The sequence below is a fragment of the Odontesthes bonariensis genome, chromosome 1, assembly GCF_027942865.1.
Source record: "Odontesthes bonariensis isolate fOdoBon6 chromosome 1, fOdoBon6.hap1, whole genome shotgun sequence".
Lineage (NCBI taxonomy): Eukaryota > Metazoa > Chordata > Actinopteri > Atheriniformes > Atherinopsidae > Odontesthes > Odontesthes bonariensis.
The window spans coordinates 7,774,406-7,800,797 of NC_134506.1; positions in this window are offsets into that span (position 1 = coordinate 7,774,406).

Here is a 26,392-nt window from a genome sequence, read left to right on the forward strand (position 1 = left end):
TTTCCCTGGCTTTGGATGAGAGCTGTGATATACGGGGCACTGCCCAGCTGCTCATCTTCTTGCGTGAGATCAATGCAGACTTCAGAATTACGGAGGAGCTGGCAGACATGCGGTTAATGAAAGGGACAACAACGGGGAGTGATCTCTTAGCTGAGGTAAATGCATGTCTCGAAAGCTTGGGGCTGAAATGGGACAAAGTGGTGAGCGTGACAACAGATGGGTGTCCAAATCTCACAGGAAAAAAAGTTGGTCTGTTAAAGCGAATCCAGGACAAAGTGGCAGAAATGAACTTTGAGTAGAAATGAACTTTTTTTCATTGTATTATACATCAGGAAGTGTTATGCAAGTCAGTGTTACAAGTGAATCACGTTGTTGATGATGTAACTAAAACTGTTAACTTTATCAAATCAAGGGCACTGAATCATAGACAGTTTGTTTCACTTTTAGAAGAAACTGAGACTGACCACTGTGACCTAAGCTACCACACAGCCGTCAGGTGGCTGAGTCTGGGAAAAGTGCTGAAAAGCTTCTGGGACCTGAGAGAGGAGATTCAGGAGTTCTGTGTGAGGAAGGGACATGCCATCCCTCAGCTTTCAGAGGCAGACTGGCTGGCAGATCTTGCTTTTACTGTTGATGTGACTGCTCAGATGGATGAACTAAATGTTAAACTGCAACTGTTATTAACTATTAATTTGATAGAATTAGTATTAATTCTCACTTCAACCTAAACCACAATTCATGTTTATAAATATTTAAATATTTTTATTTATTACCAAAATAATCTGATTTAAATATTTTATTATAAAAAGAAATATAATGAGAAAACAAAAGTCAATATTAAATTTGAGTCATTGCTGGTTCGGCCCTCCAGCACATTTCAGATTTTTCATGCGGCCCCCTGAAGAAATTAATTGCCCACCCCTGCTCTAGGCGGATCCGCACCATTCTTTGTTACAGCGACATTCGAAGTTGGAAGTTGGAAAGCAACAGCGAAACGTCTCCTTCGGCAAATCGTACACTGTAAGTAAACTTCCTACACTGTAAGTAAACTTTTAATATGTGCTTGTTTATGCAGATGGAAAGCGGGTGAATAAGTCTCTATGATTTAACTTTTAACTTTGTAATATAGCATAGCATATAGCATATAGCATATAGCATAGCATATAGCATAGCATATAGCATAGCTAGCTCACATAGCATATTGCTGGTAGGTAATGTAGATTTGAGTTAACCCTGGTAGTTTTGGTCACTATATCATTCACTCATCACTCATTCATCTAAGTTGACTATACACAGGTTATTTTTGTTAGTCTTAAACTGCATTCCTATATTTAGAAATTCTGTCTGAACACTGCATGAAAAGAGGGATTTGCGGATGTATGTGGCCCCTTACATGTCCGCATACGTTGAGCCCCTGCATTTGCGGTGGTAAAAGTGAAAACTTGGCCCAAATTGTCGCAAATTGACCTGGCAACTGCTCCCCCATGCCCCCCTCCCCTCCCCTACTTAGGAGAGCCTTTAATATGTAAATGCCAGTGATCAGGTCAGGAGGTGCCACAGTCATTTTCAAGTGGGGTGGGGTGAGGTGAGGTGGGGGGTGGGCAGGCCTGTTTCTACACGTTCACTATCACCTCCAACTCCAGCCAAGTTTGTTGCTGTGTTGTCTTGAAAAAGAAGAGGTGCACGCTGTCTGCTGGTGACAGGTGATGCATATCTGGTTTTTTTTTCTCCCAAACACCTCTTTTGTAACCGCTTTTTGTGGGCAAAATTCAAGGATTCAAGGTTTCAAAGGTTTATTGTCATGTGTGCAGTTAGAAACGTGTTTCCCTGAACAAAGAAATTATTTTCTTTGTTGCCCGCACTGGATGTCCAAATGTATAATAATAAAGATAAGATAAAGATAAAATAAGCATGCAACAGCAATATTCTAAAAGGTTTCTTAAATAAAATAGAAATAAAAATATAGAAATCTGGCCTGTATACATAATGTGCAGTAGTGCGCTCAGTGTTTTATTGTGTATGGCTTAATTCGGTGTCACAATGGTCACAATATCGCTGAGGTCTTTTCTTTCTCCTTGCAGAGTCCATTTTTGTGTCAACACAGTGCAAATTGCCAGCTGTGGTCAGACAACATTAAATAGCAAAAGGACGGGAGGTTGTCTCGCGAGTATTCCGTGTAATGACGTATACGCATATGATTGGTGGAGCTTAACGGCTCGCATAAGCTCTCGTTCAATCACGTATGAGAAACATTGTGTCGTGCAGTGTAAACAAAAAGTTTAAGGAGCAGATCTGGCGGCAGAAAGGCAGACAGAAATCGCTGAAAACTGCCCTGGTATGCGGAATACAATGGGCTGGAAGACTACTAGCTTTCAACTCCCCAGCAACTCTCTGCGGGTCTACAGGTTTGTGTGTTTTTTTCTACTTGCACATGACCATTTGAATGTTTAATTTTAGTCTTGTTGACACTGTACAGCACTTGGGACAGTTCTCGCTGATTTTAAATGTGCTGTGTATTAAACTTACTTACTCACTTGCTTACAGGCAGATAAAATGAAAGTCCTGTTGAATGCTATGACCGGGATGTCTCGTATGGTGGCCAGCACTGTGGATACGGTCGTGGAAAGGGTGCTGGATGGAATCGACCAGAGATTCGCTAGGTTGGAGGTAAGATGGCCGTCGAGAACGGACTGGAGTTACATTCCAGAGAAGTTGAAGAGCGCACCCCCAAGAGAAGGCGGATACAGAATCCGAAAATCGCGGTAAGAGTAGGTTATTGACTGTGGCTTTAGGCTAAACTCAACTTAATTGTGTCCATCACGTGAAAACCAGTGTGAGTTGCTTTATTTAAAAAAAATGAATTTCGTGTTTTCAATTTATAGGAAGCAGTTCGCCGCCTGCATAACTCACCGTGGCATTATAATCCAGGTCAAGGGTAAGAATAAGTGAATGTTCTCCCAATATCTAGTTGAGTTGGACCCGATGTTACGTTAATGCAGTTTTTTTTTATTAACCATAGGCCTGTTGTTTTTACAGGCTACTGTCACCTCACAATATGGATGTAACGAGTCGCTGGAAGGAGGCGGTGGCAAACAGTCCGAACTTCAGAGAGGCAGACGGGGACACTATCGAGGGTGAGCGGCGCTGACTTTTACCACGGCTGGTACTGATACTTTTAAGCACTGGTCATTTTATTCATTCCTCTTGTTGTTTTTTTTTAGCTGCGTGACGGACCTGTGTGCTGTGCTACAGGCGCGTCTTGAAGCCAACCCGAAATACTCACAGTCTCACCACAGAAGAGTGAAAGAGAGTAAGAACATATACGCTGTCAATATGACTTTCGTTACTTTATAGACAAGTTGTCAATATGCTGTGCATGGATTATTTATTGGTTATTCCAACAGCTCCCAGAAGCCAGCTTCTGATCCAGGATGAGGACGTCTGACAACTCCGCAGACTCTGCAGGGACCGGAGTAATGCGGAGATTCCAAACGGCGGCGTTTAGGCTTATTGTGTATATTGTAGGCTACGGCAGTGTGTGTATATAGTTTTCAATTCTTTATTATCAACATGGTTCTTATTACAATGTAAGCTATGTACATTGTGTGGTGTGGCAATAAAAGCGCTTTAAAAAAAAAAAAAGTTTCCTTTTTCATTCTCAATAGATTCACGTCATTCATGCCTGCATTCATAGCCTAGTCATAGTGCAGCTTATAAGAATGACGTGAATATATGAAGTACACAAACATCCCAGGAATATTAGTAATCATAATCACAATTATTAATCATAATTGCTGAATGATATGCCCATATAAAGTATGCATATATTAACCTTATTGGCCAATGGGCGGACAGCTTTGCAGGAGCTTTTTTATGTAATCACGTGCCTTTTTTGTCCAATACCAGCGAGGCCAGTGAGAGGTCCAGGCACTCTCACAGCGGGGTGCTAATCGCTGGGCCATTAGCACCCCGCTGTGAGAGCCCGCCGCGAGTTGGGTTCGTTTCCGACGATTTTGTCGCTCAACAAACTTAAAGTTTGTCTGCCTGCAAGCGCCCAGGTGCGTCCGAAAATTAGGCAAATTCGCGGAAGTTCACTGCCGTCCACAGTGACACAAATCCCTCTTTTCGTGCAGTGGAAGTATGTGACAGATTGTCTATTTTGGAGTGCATCACTATGTGTATCCTGTCACATTACAAATTGTGATTATGATGGTGGATGATGATAACTTAATTGAAAATCTCCTTTTGTGATAACAGATTCTGTCAGAAAAAATCCTGTCGATCGTGCTTCCACTGAACATGATGTCTACAAGCATGCCATCCGGTGGTTCAACTTGGCAGCAGATACGGGAACCTCAAGGAAACGTAGTACACGAGGTTCACCCTGCTGACCATAGCCGCTTTCGGCCAGACCGTTCTAAGAACGCAGTTATCAGAACTGTCCTACTCGAATTTCGTTCTGATAACTGTCCTTCTGTTTCAGTCTGCATTCGCACATGAGTCGGGACCTGATAGGGACTGATGCGCTGCGCGCAGCCGTCTGCGTCAGTGACGTGTTAGCCGTTAGCCGTTTAGCGCCACATTCAACAACGAAACAAAACCCGTAAAAGTAGGAGAGAAGAAAACACACCACAAAGAAGCTAACATGGAGAGTGGGGAGGCCACCATGTTCATGGTCTGCATGATGGTGATATTAATCATGGATGATCACATCAGGCGTCTAATATCGAGGCTGGAAGAGCTCACAGAGAGAGTCAGGAGACAATACTTTTTCATTTCATGAAGGAAGAAAGGAGAGCAGAGCGCTGCAGACAAATGAGACCAGTGTAAGTTTAACTTATTAAACACCCGCCGGTTCTGTCTGTGTCTTATGAGGAAACATTTCAGCTGTGATAGCATGACATGGGGCGTAGCTACCAACCACCACACACCTCCGTCAGATGCGTTCTATAGAACCATGAAAAGACCCGACCTTGGAGAAGGAGCTAAATAGTTATAGAAACTAAGGGAGATAGCCCCGAGTTCCTTTATGTCCGAACACGGGAGAAAACGGCCCCGCAGATTAAAAGGTTATTAGAACTGCCAAAGGTTCCTACAGTCCGAAAGCGGCTCATGTCTAAGCACAGCACATCACATCTTATGCCAGTTCTTGTTTATTTTTTTTTATTGTCCATTTAAATGAGTGTGTGAGTATTAATAAATACATTTAAGAATTTCCATCATGTGTGTCCATTATTAGCCACTTGTAGTGATGTGTTGGTCAATCTGGTGTTTGTGCCAGCTCTTTTAAGTGAACTCAATTCCACTTAATTGGTTGTATCCAACCAATCATATGATCACAAGGATCATACTCTAATGTCCCATATATCTCCAGGGAGGTTGGTGGAGGTTACTGTCCTGTTATAGAGGATGAGGGAGGCAGGGAGAGCAGTACAGCACAATGGATAGCAGATGAGATGAAGTACCCAGAGAGAACCCATGCATGTACAGGGAGAACATGCAAACCACATACAGAAAGACCCCTGACTGGATTCTAACACCTGCAACAGTGCTACCAACTGCACCACTGAGCAGCCTCAAAACTGTAAATTTACTCGTAATAATAACCCAATTTTAGTTCTTGCAGCTTCACAATAAATCATTTTCAGGTGTATAAGGCTAAACTGGTGTGATTTTTATGGAGTCATTTCTAGTTGGTAAGCAAGTTTTTATCTTTATCTACTTTTGTTAATAAATTCATAATAAATAAAGGTTCTGGACCAAATGAGTCCACCTCCATTATAAGTATCATACAAAGATCTGAAACGGCTCCGGGCCGGATGATGTGTTTTATGAACGGATCCAAAACGGATCCGGGCCGGATGATGCGTTCTACGAACGGATCCAAAACGGCTCCGGGCCGGATGATGTGATCTATGAACGGATCCAAAACGGCTCCGGGCCGGATGATGTGTTTTATGAACGGATCCAAAACTGATCCAGGCCGGATGTGGCACTTAATGTGTGGATCCGTGATCTGGATCTGTTCCGGATCCGTTCCGGTGTGAAAGTGGACTCCGATCCGGGTCCGTTTTGCGGATCCATTCCTGAGCCTACACTAAATCCGGAACGGATCCAGTCCGGAGTCCGTTTGCTATCTGGGTTGGTCTTCTTTTCCCAGGCTCTAAATGCACAAGATTTTCCAGTAAAATATTTATTTTGTTCTTGTGAAACTTGGTATTCTTTTCTCAGGCACAAGATGTTTCCAGTGAAATATTTATTTATTTCATAAACAGTGTAGTTGAAATAGCATTAATAGAATAAGTCCAGGACAGTGTCTCTATCATGACTCCAGTCCCAGAATGGATCTCCACCTGTTTAAACAGGGAGACATGGTGACCATTTGAGTTCAAATATGTTCACCAGGTTTATCTTTACACACCTATTTTCAAGTAGAGAGAGGACAATCTTAATTTCAAACATCAGAAACAATAGCTTATAACTGACAAAAACAACAGTGTCCCTGTAGTGAGGCCACCCTCCTTGCTGTTTCTTGCCATGGCACCATTCAATAATGGCTGAGTTGGTGGAAATGGGATTCCTATGTTGGTCAATTTTGGAGTCATCATACCCCTGTATCTTATCATTTTTACTTTTTTAAGCTTCCCAGAATACTCCCCTTCACTCCACCGCACCACTGCAAATTTCATAACCTTGTGTTCTTAAAGCTATGGTAGGTAATCCTAGAGAGCTAGCAAGAGAGCTAGCAAGATTCGAAAGTGTCCCCTCCTCTAAGCTCCACCCCCCCCTCCCCATTCCGTCAGTGCTTCATCCAAAGCCGGTAGAACCGCGTGCGCACATGGAGCATGGAGCAGGGAGCCGGCAGAGGGGGGCGTAGGCAGAAAGCAGAGGCATCTGATTGTTTTTTTGTAGGCGACCAATCCCGCTGATCTCGGATTGGTCAGCTTTTTCTCAGTCCTGCAGCTGCCACAGAGGTCTGATTATTTTCGTCCCTTTTTCTAAATACATCTTGTATAGATTTCTCTCAGGATAGACGGACCATTTCACCCAGTATTACAAAATGTGTTTCTGAACAGGATTACCAACCATGTCTTTAAGTGATTAAAATAAATGAATAAATAAAAATAAAAAAATTCTTGCAATATGACCAACAGACATATGCTATACGTGCTACCCACCGTTTTTCTGAGAAAGATCGATTCTATTTTACACAGTATCTGCAGGCTCAGGCATATAACATTTGAATTTTTTTAACACCATTAAGTGCAATTTCATATGCACAATTATCTGAGAAATTCCACATTTCTCACTTGTTTTGATATGTACCCTTAAGCATTGAGGTCACTTTTAGCAAGACACGTATGTCAAATTTTAAGCTAAATCCTTAAAATACGTAAATTTACTTACCTCTAACGATAGGTTAATTACTTTGCGTAGTATCCATTAGTTGAAGATGTATATCCATGGCAGCATCAATCGTCCGACTTGCCGCTCTCCTCTATTAAATTACACAATTCATACATTACCCTCGCATGACGTGCTAAGTCTTGCATTGTTAGCAGCCATTGTTTCTATAAGGCACTGATATATGCTACGGCATGATCTGCCTTAATTTGCCTTTGATTGGTGTGTCCTGATATTTTACCCAATTCTTATCAAATAAATGCCCTCAGGGCTAAAAACAAACTTTTAATCTCCTGGGCTATGTCAAATAATTTTCAAGTTGTTTGTAGCAGTGGCATCGTTTTTCAACATAATGAATGAATTATAGAACAGTAAACTGACCGTCAAACTGACTTACGTAAATTTAGAGACAACAATACCTGACACAATGGAAAGATATTGACTGCAGAGAAACGTTACAACACTTACTTTGACCAGATGGAAAAAAAGGTATACGTACTCATGCAATGCAGCTCACAAGGGACATTAACATTGCAGTTATCGTCATTTATCGTCATTGTATTAACATTACAAGTTACCATTCATTGTTTCATTTGGAAAATCCACAGAGCTTTGACTGACATCGGGAAGCAAACTGCCCAACAATGTGTGCAATTTATTTCTTTTCCTCTTTGTCTTTTTAGGTTATATTGTAATAGTTTATACATAGTTTAAGCATGAAACTTCATACACTTACTGGACTTCATGATATTTCGGCAGTACAAGTAATCCAGAACGTTTCTTAAGTAAATGTACAATGATTCGATTTCAATTCAGTTTATTTTTATAGTGCCAAATTACAACAAATGTCATCTCAAGGCACTTAAATAATATAGTCCAATTCAAGCCAATTGGAGTTGAATTCATTGTAATCATAATTAATTTCAAAATAATCTAATTCATTCATATTGAACCAATTCAAAAACAATTTCCTAGCTAAGGAAACCAACAGATTGCACCGAAACTTGTCTTTAGTCCAATCTCCCGTTCTGAGCATGCTTGAGGCAACTGTGGAAAGGAACATCTCCCTTTTAACAGAAAAAAAACCTCTGGCAGAACCAGACTCAGGAAGGGTGGCCAACCAGTTGGGGTTTGAGAAGACAGAAAAGAGGGGGAAAAAAATACTGTATCACCATTCAAAGGATACCTGTTGGAACAGGGAAACACTAGTTAATGACCACAATAATGTCTCATGTACATAATATCATTTGAGAAATTAAACAGGGGGAAAAGAGAGTAAAGTGAGGAAAGGTGTGACAGATGAGGCCCCCCAGCAGTCTAGGCCTAGACTAGACTGATTGATCAAATCCAATATGGAAGTGTCAATTAAGGGAAAAACTTCCTTGAACAGTCTGGTTGGGATTGGTTCTAAAATACAAGTTGATGGTTTAGAAGAGACTGTCGTTGTTGTTAGCTCAGAGAGATCAACTGGACAGAAGCCGTCTAAATACAAATCAGGTTCTAAAGATAGTTCTAAAGCTGCTGTACTTGATGATACATCACTGATAATAGTGGGCTCCATCAATCTTCTCTCTGATAGAAACAATTTTATTGATAAAGAAGCTCATGGAATCATTACTGTTGAGAGTTAAAGGAATACCTGGGATTATTCTTATTTTCTTCTATCAATGCTGAATGATAAGCAGTTCTAGCTTTACAAAGGGCTTTCTTATACGTTATTAAACTATCTTTCCAGACTAATTGAGACTCTTCTAAATTGGAGGAACGCCACTGTCTCTCCAGCTTTCTTGCAGTCTGCTTTAAAGCACACAGCTGTGAATTATACCAAGGAGCCAGCCTCTTCTGACTGATTACTTCCTGATTCCTTTTCAAAGGGGTAACATTGTCCAGTGTTGTAGGCATTGAAACTGCTGTCAACAAGAGGGTCAAGTTTTACTGGAGTAAAATTTAGGTAGCCGTCGTCTGTCATATTTGCACATGGCAGTGAAGAAAAAGATGATGGAATTAACTCAATGGTTATCAAAAATGGTCAGATAAGACAGGGTTATGAGTAGGGCTGGGTATCACCGCCAAGTTCCTGGATCGATTCGATTTCGATTCTTAGGGCTTTAAATCGATTAATCACGATTCGATTCGATTCGATCCGAATCGGTTCCATCTGCTTCTCTTGGCGCCAGGATTTAACCTCAAAATGTTGCATTTTGACATCAATATTTCAAAGGGCTGTGGCTTGACAGTGTTAACAGATTGTTACATTATATTAGTAACACCTGAAGCCACCCAGTGGAAAGAAGTATTAGCAAGATTTTACACTATATTCAACGTGACAGCCTACTTAATTAAATACATTTGTAGGAGCCATTTTAGTCTCACCTATAGGTAGGTTTTAGTGTAGTTTTAGATTTAGCCACTTGGGGGAGCACTTCTTTTATGGTAGCTAACTTAGTTCTAGGTATAATTACAGGTGCCCAGAATTAGTGGGTTGATGACTGCTTGGACTGGGGAACACATGGTTCTTACCGTAGCCGTGTGGATTGGAACCAGTAACTTCATGAAAAAAATCATTCATGAAAAAAAAAAAAAAAAAAAAAAATTAAAAAAAAAAAAAAAAAAAAAAAAAAAAATCGATCTCATGCCCTACAAATCGATTATGCAAATTTTAAATGAAATCGATCCAAAATCGATTTAATCGATTTTTTTACCCAGCCCTAGTTATGAGGGAACAATTTTAACTGTTAACTCTCAATGCCATAAGTCAGCACAAGATCAAGGGTATGACTAAGGCAGTGAGTAGGTCTGTGAACACTTTGAGAAAATCCAATAGAGTCTAATATAGAATTAAAGTTAATATTCAGGCTGTCATTTTCAACATCTACATGAATATTAAAGTCACCCACTGCAATGACTTTATCTGTACTCAGCACTAACTGGGATAAAAACTCTGAGAATTCAGAGAGAAACTCAGAATAAGGGCCAGGTGGACGTTACACAAGAGATTTTTGTGATTTCCACTTTGGGTGGGAAAAACTGAGAATCACAGATTTAAAAGAGCTCAAACCAATCTTGGGTATAGGACTGATTAGTAACCCTGATCTGAAGATAGCTGCCACTCTTTCTCCTTTAAAAGTTAAAGTCATGCATATTCGAATGATGGCGCGGTGAGGTTGGCTGCCGTTGTACCTGCTCCCAAAGTTTGTTTATATCTAGTCGTTTTTTATGTGATTCTTAATTTGTTAAGTGCTCCTGTACTAGGTCGTAACACATACGACAGACAGACCCTACTTCATTTAGGAACACAGTACCCAAACTGTGCTCCTATCAACCTAAAACCGGACCCGACATGGCCTGGCGACATTCAACAGGTCGCCCACGACAACAACAACAACAATGGATACACAGGCCGCAGGTCATGGTGGAGGCCCTGAAGGAAACGAGCCGGAGTTAGGAACAGACTGAGACGCAGAGCACACCATTCGCCTCTGCCCAGCATTCTCCTCGCCAATGTCCAGTCACTGGAAAAAAAGCTCGACGAACTCAGGGCCAGAATAAAGTTTCAGAGGAATATACAGGACTGTAATGTCATCTGCCTCACCGAGACATGGCTGATCCCGGACCATGCCGTTCAACCAGCGGAGTTCATCACAGTTCACCGCAGGGACAGGACGAGTGAGTCTGGTAAATCAAGAGGAGGTGATGTGTGTTTAATGGTGAACAACAACTGGTGTGACAACAGGAACGTTCAGTCTCTCAGAAACTACTGTTACCCTGACCTGGAGCTCCTGACCATCCAGTGCCGTGCTTTCTACCTGCCCCGTGAGTTTACCTCGGTCATCATCAGCGCCATTTACATCCCACCTCAGGCGAACACGGACACTGCCCTCACCGAGCTACATGAAGCTATCTCCACCTATCAGGCTGCAGTCAGATAAGTGACACTGTGGACTGATCAGTCAGAAGCAGCTCTGAGGGGTGCACTGGATTCAGTGGACTGGGAGATGTTCCAGCGCAGTTCGGGCAGTGACATCTACGAGTTCACAGAGACAGTTGTGGGATTTATTAGGAAAATGGTGGAAGACACAACACCAATAGCCACCACCAGAAGTTTACCATATCAGAAGCCGTGGGTGGATAAAACCGTCCGCGATGCGCTGAGAGCCCGCACTGCTGCCTACAACTCTGGACTCGTCTCTGGAAACATGACGCCATACAGGGTAGCCACCTACGCTGTCCGGAGAACGGTGAACGAGGCTAAACGCCGCTATGCCGAGAGACTGGAGCTGCAGATGGAGGGCAGCAACACCAGGGCGCTGTGGCAGGGACTATTTACTATCACGGACAAAAGAGCAACACACACAACCGCAATGAGAGCCGGTCACTTTGCTGGCTGATGAGCTCAACAACTTCTTTGCACGCTTCGAGCCGGATAGTAGGCAAGAAGCTGCACTTCCAGCCGGAGGAGAGGAATCGCTCACTGTTACGGAGCTAGAGGTGAGAAGGATGTTTAGAAGTGTGAACACCAGGAAGACAGCGGGGCCTGACGGCATCAGCGGTCGAGTCCTCAAAGCCTGCGCTGAACAGCTCGCACCGGTTTTTACAATGATATTCAACCTCTCGCTCTCACAGTGTGAGAGGGTGGACAGTTTCAAATACCTCGGTGTGACCATCACACAGGACCTGTCCTGGTCACTGCATGTTAACAGCACTGTTAAAAAGGCCAGGCAGCGTCTGTTCCACCTCAGAGACTTCAGGCTCCCCTTCAAGGTGCTCAGGAACTTTTACACTTGCACCATTGAGAGCAACTTGAGTGGGAGCATCACCACATGGATGGGCAGCTGCAAAACAGGACCTCTTGGCCCTTAGGAAAGTAGTCCGCTCAGCTGAGCGGACTATCAGAACAACCCTACCCGACCTGCAACACATTTATGTTAAACGATGCAGGTCGAGTGCTGAGAAGATCCTCAGGCAGCCCCACCACCCCGGACACTCGCTCCTCTCCCTGCTGCCTTCAGGCCGTCGGTTCCGCAGCCTGAGAACCAGCACTGAGAGGATGAGGAAAAGTTTCTTTCCCCAGGCCATCCGTCTGCTGAACAGTGGACTCCACTTCTATCTGTTAATACTGTATATTTCAGATACCATATACATTTTCTTTTATTCTTATTTTATATTTTTTATTAATTTTTATTCATATTTCATATTTAATTTTAATTATCTTTTTATTGGTAGCAGGACAAGGAAGAATTTCACTGCACATTGTACTGTGTATGATTGTGTATGTGACAAATAAAACTATCTTGAATCTTGAATCCTCTGCCTGTGGTTCGAAGGAATGTGAACATTTAAATAGTCAGAGGTAGTTGATTCTTTAATGCTAACATCATCCTCCTGCTACAGCCAGGTTTCTGTAAGACAAAATATGTCAATATGATGATCACAAATCAAGTCATTCACTAACAGAGATTTGGAAAGGAGAGATCTAATATTCAGCAAACCAAATTTAATAGTTTGATATTTTTGTACAGTTAAAGTTTTTGTTCTAATTTGTTTTTGCACAAGAGGATTTTCTCCGTTTGTGTTTATTGATTGATCCCACCTGCTGCTTCCCCCCGTAGCAGCAGGTGGGAAGCCGCAGAGAAATGTGTAAGACTACATTTCTGCATCTGTTGTGGAGAAAAAGGAGTCGGACTCACCTTTGCAGCCTCTTATGGGGAATTTATTGAACAGACCGTCACAGAGACATGTACATTTCAGCATGCACGGAAATTCCGAATGATCTCAGTTTTTTCACAACTTCTTATACTCTTCTCCATCATTCTGTGTGTATGTGGCCCAAACCTAATCTCTATCTGGTGCCTGCTGTCCGAGAATGCTGCTACATCTTCGTCATTGTCTAGATTGTTCATCCTGACCTTGAACAATATACGATTCGAGCAGCATCAAGACATGCTGAGAATGCTTCGAGCAGTGTAAAGACACAATATGTGCTTCGAGCAATGTCAAGGCCCTGCTACTCCCTACACATCCTGGTCTCAACCCTGGGTTGTCATGTTTTTGGATGATTAATAAATTCGTCCATATTTCTAGAAATGAGAGCCGCTTCTTCCAAAGTGGGATGGATGCCATCTCTCCTCATCAGACCAGGTTTTCTCCAGAAAGATTGCCAATTATCTATGTAGCCCACGTTGTTTGCTGGACACCATCTAGACAACCAGCGATTGAAGGAGGACATGCAGCTAAACATGTCATCACTGGTCAGATGTGGCAGGGGTCCAGAGAAAACTACGGAGTCCGACATTGTTTTGGCAAAATTACACACCGATGCAACATTAATTTTAGTGACCTCCGATATGCATAACGGGGTGTCATTACTGCCGCCGACGTTAATAAATATTTTACCGTATTTACGTTTATCCTTAGCCAGCAGTTTTAAATAGGATTCCACGTCGTCCGCTCTGGCCCCTGGAATGCATTTGACTTTGGTCGATGGTGTCTCTAATGCCACGTTTCTGATTAGAGAGCTGCCAATGACCAGGATTTTGTCTTAAGCGGATGTTGCTGAGTGGGAAAAATCTATTTGAAATGTGGACAGGTCGATGGTGAACCACGGGCTTAACTTTAGGGCTATGCCTCCTCTTCCTGAAAGTCACTCAGCCAACCCTGGGTCCCGGCTGCTCGGGTTCTGCTTGGGAGCGAATGGAGCTTGCTACGCTAGGTGGCTCCACACTGGCTAAAGGGACCTGGCTCGCTATCGGGTGATTGTCAATGGTGCAGAGCCAAGCTTCCAATTCAAATAACCTCGCCTCCAAAACTACAAAAAAACTACATTTGTCCCATGTAGCATTACCGCTAAAGGAGGCAGAGGAGTAACTTAACATCTGACACGGAGCAGGTGAAAGCAGCAGACGGAGGGAGAGAACTGGTAGCCATGCTAAGCTAGAGAACCAGACACACCGCTAAAAAATGAAAATAAAGACTAAATATCTGTAGGTGTGAGTGTTAGAACAGAACGGTATGCCATAGAGTTAACTATGCAAAATTGTGTAAGTAATAGGGAGAAATAAAGTGATTATCAGTAGTCCAAGAGGAGCAAGAAATTCCACAGTACACAAGCAAGGTAACAGGAAGTGATGCAATACGTCTTACCGCAAAGTAAAGCGTCCTTTTAGTCAACTCATGCTTTTCCCTCCAATTTTATTATCAAACTATGTTTTTTTTTTTTTTTGTATGTCTCATATTTGTGGCAACACAAGTAATATTTACAATAGTTTAGTTTCACTGATGACTGTCCAACTCATATAAGTGTGAAAATAAATTTTTCTACCAAAGTTATTGTATACGGATTATACAATGATCATCATGAAACAAGTTTAATTTTGTAGAAATTTACTAAGGATCTTATATCTGGTTCACTATCATATGCATATACAAGTTTCAGACAAAACAGATGCAAACTTTACAAGATTTATCTGTCTTTTCTGTCATGGCGCAAGCCAGGCTGACTCACAAATTGGACTCAAGAGCAGATGCAGACACAGGGAGATTTGAGTAAAAGACCAGGTTTATTTAAAGGGAGGTGAAGCCAGATCCACTCTCTGACTCACGCTGAATCCAAACATGTTTAGATCCACGAAATTGTAATGGTGTCAATAAGACAATCAAGTTTGGCGGTAGTAAAGTTTACTCAGCAGTCCTCTGTTTACTAACAGAGGACACACGTGGTGTCATGTCTGTTAGTTTTGTTAGGTTTTAAGTTCCTGGTTTGTCTTTAGTTTTTGCCATGTTTTCCTAAGTTTCTCTCGCCCTGTCATTAGCTTCACTCACTTACGAATCACCCTCTTCAGTATTTATTTTCCAGGTTTTCTCATGCACATTGCCAGATCATCACTGTCCCTCAAGCCAAGTCACCGTCACTGAATTCATGTCAAGTCAGGTTTGTCTTTGTCAGGTCTGTTCATGTTTTTTTCAGTCGTAGTTAGGTTTTGTTTTGCCAAGTTTTTCCATTTTTTTTTAAATTCCAGCTCAGCTACACTTTTAGTTTGAATTATTTTGAATAAATCAAGTTATATTTTGGAAATATCTGCATCCGGGTCCTCCTTCAGCACGCCACAACAACAAATCAACGTGACACGTGGCAGTTAAAAAAAAAAAAAAATATTTGGGAATTAAGTTTTTAAAATTAGTAAGTGCATTTTCTGATACACACCTACTATAAATACATTTTCTCATTTTGCTTTGTAGTCAAATAATGTGAACTGAGATATAAAAAAATTTAAAAAATCTGAGAATTCAAACAGAAAATCAGAATAAGGCCCAGGTGGATGATACACAACAACAGAAGAGGTCTTTGTGATTAACACTTTGGGGGAGAAAGTCAGATTCCAAAAAACCTAAAACTAATCTTGGGTCTAGGACTGATTAGTAACCCTGATTTGAAGATTACTGCCACTCCTCCTCTTCTGCTTGTGGTTCGACGAATGTGAAAATTTGAATAGCTAGAGGGAGTTTATTCATTAATACTAACATGATCCTCACATGAATAGTTACCATGCCAACACAAGACTTGTTTGAAAATTGAGAATTATTATCAACCATGTTCTGGGAGATTACTGTGACCATCTCTCAGATTTACTATGGAGCCCCTCTCTCCTGGCTTTGAATACCCAAGTATAAGTTCAGATGCGGATAACCAGAGCTGTGAGTCTTTGTTTGGCAGTTTCCAGCACCTATAGGTATGGAGATTTTTTAAATTTTTAAAAAAAATTTTATCGTACTTTTCTGAAGCTGATAGCTGGCTAACCTCTCTCCTTGTTGCCTTGATCTCAGCCTCCAACCTTCTATTAGCCTCAAACCTCCGTGGAAGATACTTCTCCTTGTTGTTTATCGTGTAGCCAAGCATCTCCAGGATCACTGCAGTTGTGGTTTGCATTAGCTTATTGGTCTCTGTGATCGTCCATCCATTATCTTCCGCTTATCTGAGGTTAGGTCATGGAGTTCCAGGAACTGTTCCCTCTCCCCAGCCACACTTTCCAGCTCCTCTTGGGGTATTCTGAGGTGTTGCCAGGCTAGATGAGACATCCCCCGGTGTGTTCTGGTTCTTCCCGGGGACCTCCTCCCAGTTGGACATACCTGAAAAACCTCCAAAGGAAGGTGACTAGGAGGCTTCCTAATCAGATGCCTAATCAGATCATCCCAGCTGCTTCACACTCTACCGTAAAGTACTCTAGTGTGTGCCTGAAGGTCATAGTTTGAAAATGCCAACAGAACTACATAATCTGCGAAATGCAGAGATCCAACATTTCCTAAACCAGAGACCCTCTTCCCCATGACTACACCTTGAAATCTCGTCCCTGAAAATCGCAAACTCCAGGGCAGCCCTGGTGGGGTCCAACACATGAATGAGTTAGACCTTGGACTAAAAATATGGACACAGCTATTGTTCTGTTTATGCACGGAACAAATATTCCATAAAAGCGGTACTCGTAGCCCATACTCCTACAACACTCCCTATATAATCCCTCATGGTTGTAAGTCCACAAAACCCATGTAGACTGGATGGGCAAACTCTGATGACCCCCTCAGTAACTTGTTTTTCTTAAATCCAAGTTTCAACAATCAATTGGAGCCCTGGAGTAAACTTTCCCTTGGAAAAGTTTAGGAAGCATTTATTTAGGAAGCATTTCAGGTTTACGTCAGCATCTATTTTAGCTCCTTTACTGAGGAATCACTTATTTCGACCCACGTTTACAGACTCAACCTTTAGTACATGGCACAATAAAGGCCTGAAATGTTTTAAAGACCTCTATAAAGATAGTATTTTTCACAGTTTGACAGATCTTTCAGGAGAATTTCATCTCTCACCCTCTCATCTTTTTCGATACTTTCAGATTAGTGCGCTAAAGTTTTATTTCCAGGCTTTCCCTCCTCTCCACCGAGCCTACTGTGGAAAGAGCTTTTAAGCCACAACCAACATCAAAAGTCACTCATCTCTAAAGTTTATAAGGAACTCTTGTCTTTTGATAGCTCATCAGTTACTAAAGTTAAAATTGCTTGGGAACTAGAACAGGGTCTGAATTTGGAGGATGTCTGGCGGGACGCTGCTCTTCAAAATATCTACACAAGCTCACCTTGTGCTCGTCTCACACTTATACAATTCAAGGTACTATTCAGAGTTCATCTTTCCAAAACTCGACTGTCACAATTTTATCCTAATATCGCCAACAACTGTGACAAATGTCAAGCTTCACCCTGCAATCTAACACATATGTTCTACTCTTGTTCATTACTTTCTCGCTTCTGGCAGAACTATTTTGATTCCATGTCAAAAATACTTTTGACGATCATAAAGGTTTCTCCCCATGTCGCTATATTTGGGCTCCCGGAAGACCACAACCGGTTTACTTCCAAGCAGCTAGATATCATAGCCTTAATAGCTAGACGCCATCTTCTTCTTCACTGGAAGTCAACTGAAGCTCCCTCCAGCTCTCAGTGGCTCAATGATACTTGTCTTTTCTAAAGCTAGAGAAGATCAGATATTCAGTGAAAGGTAACTCTGACAAATTCTACAACAAGTGGCTTCCTTTTTTAACTTTTTTTCGTTCTCTCCAATCTCTGCCCCCTGATTGATGGACCCCCACTCACTCTCTCCTTCTCTTTCCTCTCTTTTTCCTTTTCTGTCTTTTGACCTCCTTTTTATTTATACTGAGCAGCTTACACACACATGTACATATTACACTTATTATACTTATTAAATTGCTATATATAGATGTCCTTAACTGTTAGTTAAGTAGCCCCCCACAATTGTGTATTGTTCTGGAATCGTTGTGAAAAAAAACCCCAAAACACTAGAGGAGGTAGACTGTATGCTTTTTTTTTAACTCATCAAGATGCACATTATTTTGACTGTATCAATATGTTTGTTCAAACTGTCGTGATACAATGCTCAATGTAAATGTGACATTGATTTCTATTCCAATGTGCCTTACCTCCCAATAAAAATATTAAAAAAAAAAAAAAAAGGCCAAACAAGCCAAAAAGTAAAAAAAAAAAAATCATGTACATAACTGTTTGAAAAACAACACAAATGTTATCACGACTCTTAACGAGAGACACCAGTAAAAAGAGAGGTCCACTAGACGTGGCGTAGCTCTGCTGCTTTCTTCTCAATCTCACGGTCAAGGTTCATCAACTCCCCTCTCTTGTCCTTGCATCTTTGTCTCATGGAGTTCGGTTTGGTGATGAGTTCTGCCATCTTGGTCATCTTTTAAACTTTTTTTAACTGTATTTATCAGCCTTCTTTGCAAGGCAATCTGCATCCTTCTCTAGAGAGTTGCACGCAGTTGAGATTGTTCTTCTTTTCTTTTGTAGCTCTTCAAGCTCATTTTCAGCCCATTTTCTCTTGTTCATCTGTTTTGTCTTTTCCCTTTTCTTCCTCTCATCTTCCAAGAAGATCCTATACTGGCTGCATGCAGTTGCACGCTCATTTAGCAGCTCTTGAGTTAGAGGCACTTTGACCACTCCACCACACATCCTCACAAAGTCACAGATTAGTCTCTGTGAGACTATAGTCCATCCATCCATCCATTATCTTCCGCTTCTCCGGGGGTCGGGTCACGGGGGCAGCAGCTTTAGCAGAGAAATCCAGATGTCCCTGTCCCCGGCCACTTCCTCCAGCTCTTCTGGGGGGACCCCGAGGGGTTCCCAGGCCAGCCGAGAAACATAGTCTCTCCAACTTGTCCTGGGTCTTCCCCGGGGCCTCCTCCCAGTGGGACGGGCCCGGAACACCTCACCAGCGAGGCGTCCAGGAGGCATCCTAACCAGATGCCCGAGCCACCTCATCTGACTCCTCTCGATGCGGAGGAGCAGCGGTTCTACTCTGAGCCCCTCCCGGATGACCGAGCTTCTCACCCTATCTCTAAGGGAGAGCCCAGACACCCTGCGGAGGAAACTCATTTCGGCCGCTTGTATTGGCGATCTCGTTCTTTCGGTCACTACCCACAGCTCGTGACCATAGGTGAGGGTAGGAACATAGATTGACCGGTAAATCGAGAGCTTCGCCTTCTGGCTCAGCTCCTTCTTCACCACGACAGGCCGGTGCAGAGCCCGCATCACTGCAGACGCCCGCATCACTGCAGACGCCGCACCAATCCGCCTGTCAATCTCCTGCTCCATTCGTCCCTCACTCGTGAACAAGACCCCGAGATACTTAAACTCCTCCACTTGGGGAAGGATCTCATTTCCGACCCGGAGAGGGCATTCCACCCTTTTCCGGCCGAGGACCATGGTCTCAGATTTGGAGGTGCTGATTTATAATCCCAGCCGCTTCACACTCGGCTGCGAACCGCTCCAGTGAGAGCTGAAGGTCACGGCCTGACGACGCCAACAGAACCACATCGTCCGCAAAGAGTAGAGACCCGATTCTGAGGTCGCCAAAACAGACCCCCTCAACGCCCTGGCTGCGCCTAGAAATTCTGTCCATAAAAATTATGAACAGAATCGGTGACAAAGGGCAGCCCTGACGGAGTCCAACCCTCACAGGAAACCGACTCACTGCCGGCAATACGGACCAAACTCTGACACCGGTCATACAGAGACCGAACAGCCCATATCAAGGAGTCCGGCACTACATACTCCCGGAGCACCCCCCACAAGAGTCCCCGAGGGACACGGTCGAACGCCTTCTCCAAGTCCACAAAACACATTTAGACCGGTTGAGCAAACTCCCATGCACCCTCCAGGATCCTGCCGAGGGTATAGAGCTGGTCTGCTGTTCCACGGCCAGGACGAAAACCACACTGCACCTCCTGAATCCGAGATTCGACTATCCGGCGGATCCTCCTCTCCAGTAACCCCGAATAGACCTTACCAGGGAGGCTAAGGAGTGTGATCCCCCTATAGTTGGAACACACCCTCCGGTCCCCTTTTTTAAAGAGGGGGACCACCACCCCGATCTGCCAGTCCAGAGGCACTGCCCCAGATGTCCACGCAATGCTGCAGAGGCGTGTCAACAAGACAGCCCTACAACATCCAGAGCCTTGAGGAACTCAGGACGGACCTCATCCACCCCTGGGGCCTTGCCACAGAGGAGTTTTTTGACCACCTCGGCAACCTCAGCCCCAGAAATGGGAGGCCCCACGTCCGAGATCCCCAACCCTGCTTCCTCATCGGAAGGTGTGTCGGTAGGATTGAGGAGGCCGTCGAAGTATTCCCCCCACCGACTCACGACGTCCCTAGTTGAGGTCAGCAGAGCCCCGCCCTCACCATACACGGTGTTGACGGTGCATCGCTTCCCCCCCTGACCCGCCGGATGGTGGACCAGAAACTCTTCGATGCCATCCGGAAATCATTCTCCATGGCCTCCCTGAACTCCTCCCAAGCCCGAGTTTTTGCCTCAGCAACCCACGAGGCCGCGTTCCGCTTGGCCTGTCGGTACCCATCAGCTGCTTCCAGAGTCCCACTGGCCAAAAAGGCCCGATAGGACTCCTTCTTCAGCTTGACGGCTTCCCTCACCACTGGTGTCCACCAGCAGGTTCGGGGATTGCCGCCACGACAGGCACCGACCACCTTACGGCCACAGCTCCGGTCGGCCCCCTCAACAATGGAGGCACGGAACATGGCCCATTCGGGCTCAATGTCCCCCACTTCCATGGACATGGTTGAAGCTCTGCCGGAGGTGGGAGTTGAAACTCCTCCTTACAGGGGATTCCGCCAGCCGTTCCCAGCAGACCCTCAGAGCCTCGCGCACCAGCTCAGGCTCCTTCCCCAGCAGAGAGGTAACGTTCCACGTCCCAAGAGCCAGCTTCAGCAGCCTAGGATCAGACCGCCAAGGTCTCCACCTTCGGCTGCCACCCAGCTCACATTGCACCCGACCCCCTTGGCCCCTCCCACGGGTGGTGAGCCCATCGGAAGGGGGACCCACGTCATTTCTTCGGGCTGTGCCCGACCGAGCCCCATGGGCACAGACCCGGGCACCAGGCGCTCGCCGGCGGGCCCCACCCCTGGGTCTTGCTCCAGGGGGAGGCCCCGGTGACCTGCGTCCGGACGAAGGAAAACGCCGTCCAATATTGTCCATCATCATAGGGTTTTTTTTATGAGCTGTTCTTTGTCTGGTCCCTCATCTAGGATCTGTTTGCCTTGGGTGACCCCAGCAGCGGCTAAAAGCCCCGGGCAACATAGCTCCCAGACTCATTGGGGCGCGCAAACCCCCCCACCACGGTAAGGTGACAGCTCATGGGGAGACTATAGTGTCCTCGCTCATATTGCACATCTCCACCTCCTTGTTTATGGAGAATCCACGCTCCACAGTAGCTTGTCCATGGAACAGAAGCAGCAGTTTTTCCACAAAGCTCCAAAGTTCCGCATATCCATTCATGGCCTTATGCAGGAAGTTGTCAAATCGTGATTTTCCATCCAATGTACTGAAGGCCCCGAATTCCTCTCCCCTGGTCTCAATAGCCAGATTCGGACAGAGCAGTTCTAAGAACGCAGTTCTAAGAAGGGTTCTCCTCAAATTTCGTTCTGATAACTGCCCTTCCTCAGAGGAACTGTTTCAGTTTACATTCGCACATGAGTCGGGACCTTGATAAGGACTGATGCGACGCAACCGTCTGCGACAGTGACAAATTACTTTTGCGCCATACTCAACCAAACCCGCGAAAAGTAAGGAGAGAAGAAAACAACACCACAATATGGAGAGCGAGGAGGCCACCGTGTTCATGGTTTGCATGACGCTAATTTTATTAATGGACGATCAAATGAGGTGTCAAACATCGAGGCTGGAAGAGCCCACGGAGAGAGTCAGGAGACGAAGACTCTAGCGGCAGGTGATACTTCTTCGTTTCATGGCGGAAAGGAGAGCAGAGCGCCGCAGACAAAGGAGATGACGTGTAAGTTTAACTTATTAAACACGCGCAGGTTGTGTCCGTGTCGTATAAGTTAACATTTCAGCCGTTACTCTACTGTTTGCATTGAGCAGATTACAATAAGTGAATATTTCAGACTGTCTGTAGGTAACTCGTGTTCTGTTTGCGTTTCAGGTGTTGCTGCAGCTCATTGCACAACACTCCTCGCCGTCCGCCTGGGTCCGGAGCAAAGGTGATGAGTGGTGGAAAAAGGTTGTTTCCAGTTTTACCGATGAGCAGTGGATAAAGAATTTCCGTATGTCCAGAGAGACATTTCAGTACGTCTGTCGCCGCCTGAAGCCGGCACTGGAGAGAATGGACACAACTTATCGTCTTGCTGTACAGCTTGAAAAGAGAGTTGCTGTTGCCGTATGGAAACTCACCACTAACGCCAAATAAAGGAGCATAGCACACCTATTCGGAGTAGGCATTTCAACTGCCTGTGACTGTTTAAAGGAGTTCTGTGTACCACAGTGTGTTGGGGCTGTTGATGGCTCCCACGTTCCTATTTTAGCACCTGAAGAGTACCACACAGAGTTTTTCAACCGGAAGGGATGGTATTTTAATATTTTACAGGCAGTCGTTGATGGAAGAGGTTTGTTTTGGAATGTGTACACTGGGCAACCTGGCAGCTTGCACGGTGCTGAGTGCGGTGCGGAGTTTTACGTTTGTCTCCACTGTGGGAACTGGCAGTGAGAGCAAAGGTATTTTCACAGCAGTACAGGAGCATTGGAGGACAGGATGTTGGCTACTACATCATCGGAGACGCTGCCTATTCGCTGACAAGCTGGCTCATGAAGCCCTTCCCAGACAACGGTGCCCTCACTCACCAACAGGAGACATTCAACCTCAAAACAAGTAAAGCAAGGGTTGTGGTTGACAATGCTTTTGGCAGACTAAAAGGAAGATGGCAATGCCTACAAAAGCACAATGACTGCAGCATTGAGAGAGTGAAGTCCATGGTGTTCACATACTGTGTGAAAGCCATGGTGAGGAGTATAGACAGGAGTGGAGCGAAGACAACCCTTATCCGCAGCCAGATATTCCAACACAACCACCTGCTGCATATACTGAAGGAGTTGGAGTGTGTGCAGCCTTGACCTTGTGCCTTCCAGCTGATCACAACACGCCTTTTCATATTGAGCATCATATTTTGGAATTTTGGTAGACAGAACATACAAAATATTCCATAGAAACTGTTACTTTGTTCAGAGTTAATTTTTTTATGTGCAAAATAAAGATGTCAATACCTGCTTTTAAGCTTTGTGTGTATTATGAAATCTATCAGTTGTACATCAGTAGCAGACTTCAAATGTTAAGGAGAAATCTATCCTGAAGAGGTTATTTGTGACTGACTTATGGTTTAGAGAAATAAGATAGTCACACAAAATTAATGGTAGGTGGGAGTTAAAATGTAGAAAGGGGTGTGGTGAAATGTTTACAGGTGTGTACTTTAAGTGGTCACAAGTATTTGAATGCCAGACCTTTAAACAAACTTCATCCTGTGTGGTTCATTTTAAAAAGTTGATAAACTGTAGTGTAATGCACACCTGAAGATAAGGCTTACTCTCCCAAAAATACCAGGAGAAACTCATTCATGTGTTCATCTCTAGTAGACTTCCATTACTGTAATGGTCTTTTAACTGGACTTCCCAAAAAGAGCATTAAACATCTGCAGCTCATCCAGAACGCTGCTGCTAGAGTTTTAACCCGGACTAAGAGATCTGTTAGAACATCTAACTGGCATCACTATTAACAAAAACCCAGAAGACTTCTGACTCTTCAAAAAGGAATTCATTTTTTTCCTCAATACACACTCGAAAAAAAAAAGTTCAAACAGAACAAAAGTGTCAGCAGTGCATAAATAACTATGTACATGTGCATTACGTCTTCGCAGCACTTCGGTGTCTCTGGCCTTGCTGCCATCCTGTCCATAACACCCAAGAGACCCTCCATAATTGCTCTTTGCTGGCTTCTGACTGCTCCACCCGTAGAGCCATGCGCTCCTCTGCCTCCCTCTGTGCCCGTTCCTGAAAAAACTGCATCATGCCACTGAAGCATGCCTGGCTTTGCTGTTCAGAATCTGACACAAGCATATCCTGCACAGTAGCCAGAAGAGTGTCAGCCCGTTTGCTCTTTCCTTAAAAACGAAAAAGCAACAAAAAAAAAAAACAAAAAAACAGTGGAGACAGATACTTAGTACACAACAATTGTAATACAATACCTTGAATTCTAATACTGTGACACTCAACAAGATTCATATAAAATGCAATAGGATGGTCATGGTTTTAGGAAGGTATTTGACCCACACGCAGAGACTCTCAGGAGGCAGAATAAAATTTATTACAAAAATTGAAGAATGTAAGTGTCCTTTGTCCTGGGGAACTGGAGAATTGTGAAGAGAGACAGGATCACTGAAACGGACTTGGTGAGTAACTGGGTAACTTGAGTTGGAATGGTTTGTTAGAAGGACAACTTACTGCTGATGGTGAAGGGAGATGGTCCGCCAGGGAGAGGTGAGTGGAGTTTGAGGGGCTTGGGTCCAAGTGAATGTCCAGACATATGGAGGAGCAATTAGACCCTTCAGGAGTCCAGAGAGAGCCAGCCGACAGGGTTCGCAGGTGGTGGCTTGATAAGAGGAGCTGCAGTAGCCAGTCGTGGATTGAGAACCATGAATAAGACAGCGGGTGCAGAGATCTCAGGAGACAGCGAGGAATCAGGATGAACAGTTTTCTGGAGATCACGGAGGAGTTTCCTGGTAGCAGATTAGATAAGGTTAGTTCACAAAACTGAACAGACTCTAGGCCCCATCCACACGTAGCCGGGTATCTGCTAAAACGAATATATTTTTCTACGTTTGGACCTGTCATCCACATGAAAACGCATAAAAACGCATCGTAAACGAATGTTTTTAAAAACTCCGGGCAAAGTGAAGATTTTTGAAAACTCCGTTTATGCAGCTGCGTGTAGACAGAGATAACCGTAGTTTTGCGTTTTCGAACGTCACAATATGCGCCAAAACAACAACAAATCTGCTTTAAAGTCTAAAGTGCGACCTTTGTTTACTGAAGAAGCATGGATGCCTTGAGAATTGTAGTGGTTATTATTGTGCAGGCGCTGTTTACTGCCTTGATTTTACACGCCCAAGTCGTACTCCCAGAGGAATGGCGTGACAATTTCGCATGTCCCGGTCCTCAGTCCTCTTGCTGTCGGAATTATTACGTCCTCATTTCGAGGGGCAGTCCACTGTCATGCGATCACCTGTCAGTGTGCTCAAAAAAGTTGCGTGCACACTTTATTATTTAGCTGACAAGGGCAGATTGCGCTAAACAGCAAATGCATTTGGGTTGTCAAGACAGGTGAAAACGCAGATGTTCGGTTATGTGTGGAAGGTGTTTTTTCGAAAACGAGGTAATGTGGATACAGATTATTTTATAAACGGAGGGGGGGAAACATTCGGTTTTAAAAATACCCGGCTACGTGTGTACATAGCCTAAAGAACTCTAGGGAGAGCGGCTTGAGGACCAAGTAGGTTAACACTCAGGTGTCGAATGACTGGCAATCCCCTCCTCTTATCCTGTAGCTTGATGAGTCTTGATGCAACTCAGGTGCGAGCAATCACCAGCTGGTCTGCCCTCCGAATGAGGCTCCATGACTCTCTCTGGTAGAGAAAAAGAGAACCCAAACCCCTGCTTCCTAACAAGGATGTTTTCTTTACCAGGTCTAGGGTGGCAGAGGGTGCTGGCAATTGGCTGGGGTGGCTGATGGTGTTTGGTGCCAATGCAGACGCTGGCTCTGGTGTAGTTGCTGAAGGGTAAAAACATTTAAGAATAAGAAAAAAATGTTATGTGTGGCTCTATCAGTTATTTTTTTTCCATTCAAACAAGACATCAATAAGAGCAGCCTACATGATATGTTTGGGCTTGGCTCTTGTTACCACCATATCAACAGCAGAGATTACACATTTGCATATTCAATAACAGCAGGTTTAGGTAGTTTAAGAGAAACAAAGCTAAAACATCTCACACATAAAATTAAATAAGCTGAACCGAACTTACCTTGTACTTTTCTGTGGATCTGAGTAAGCTGAATGC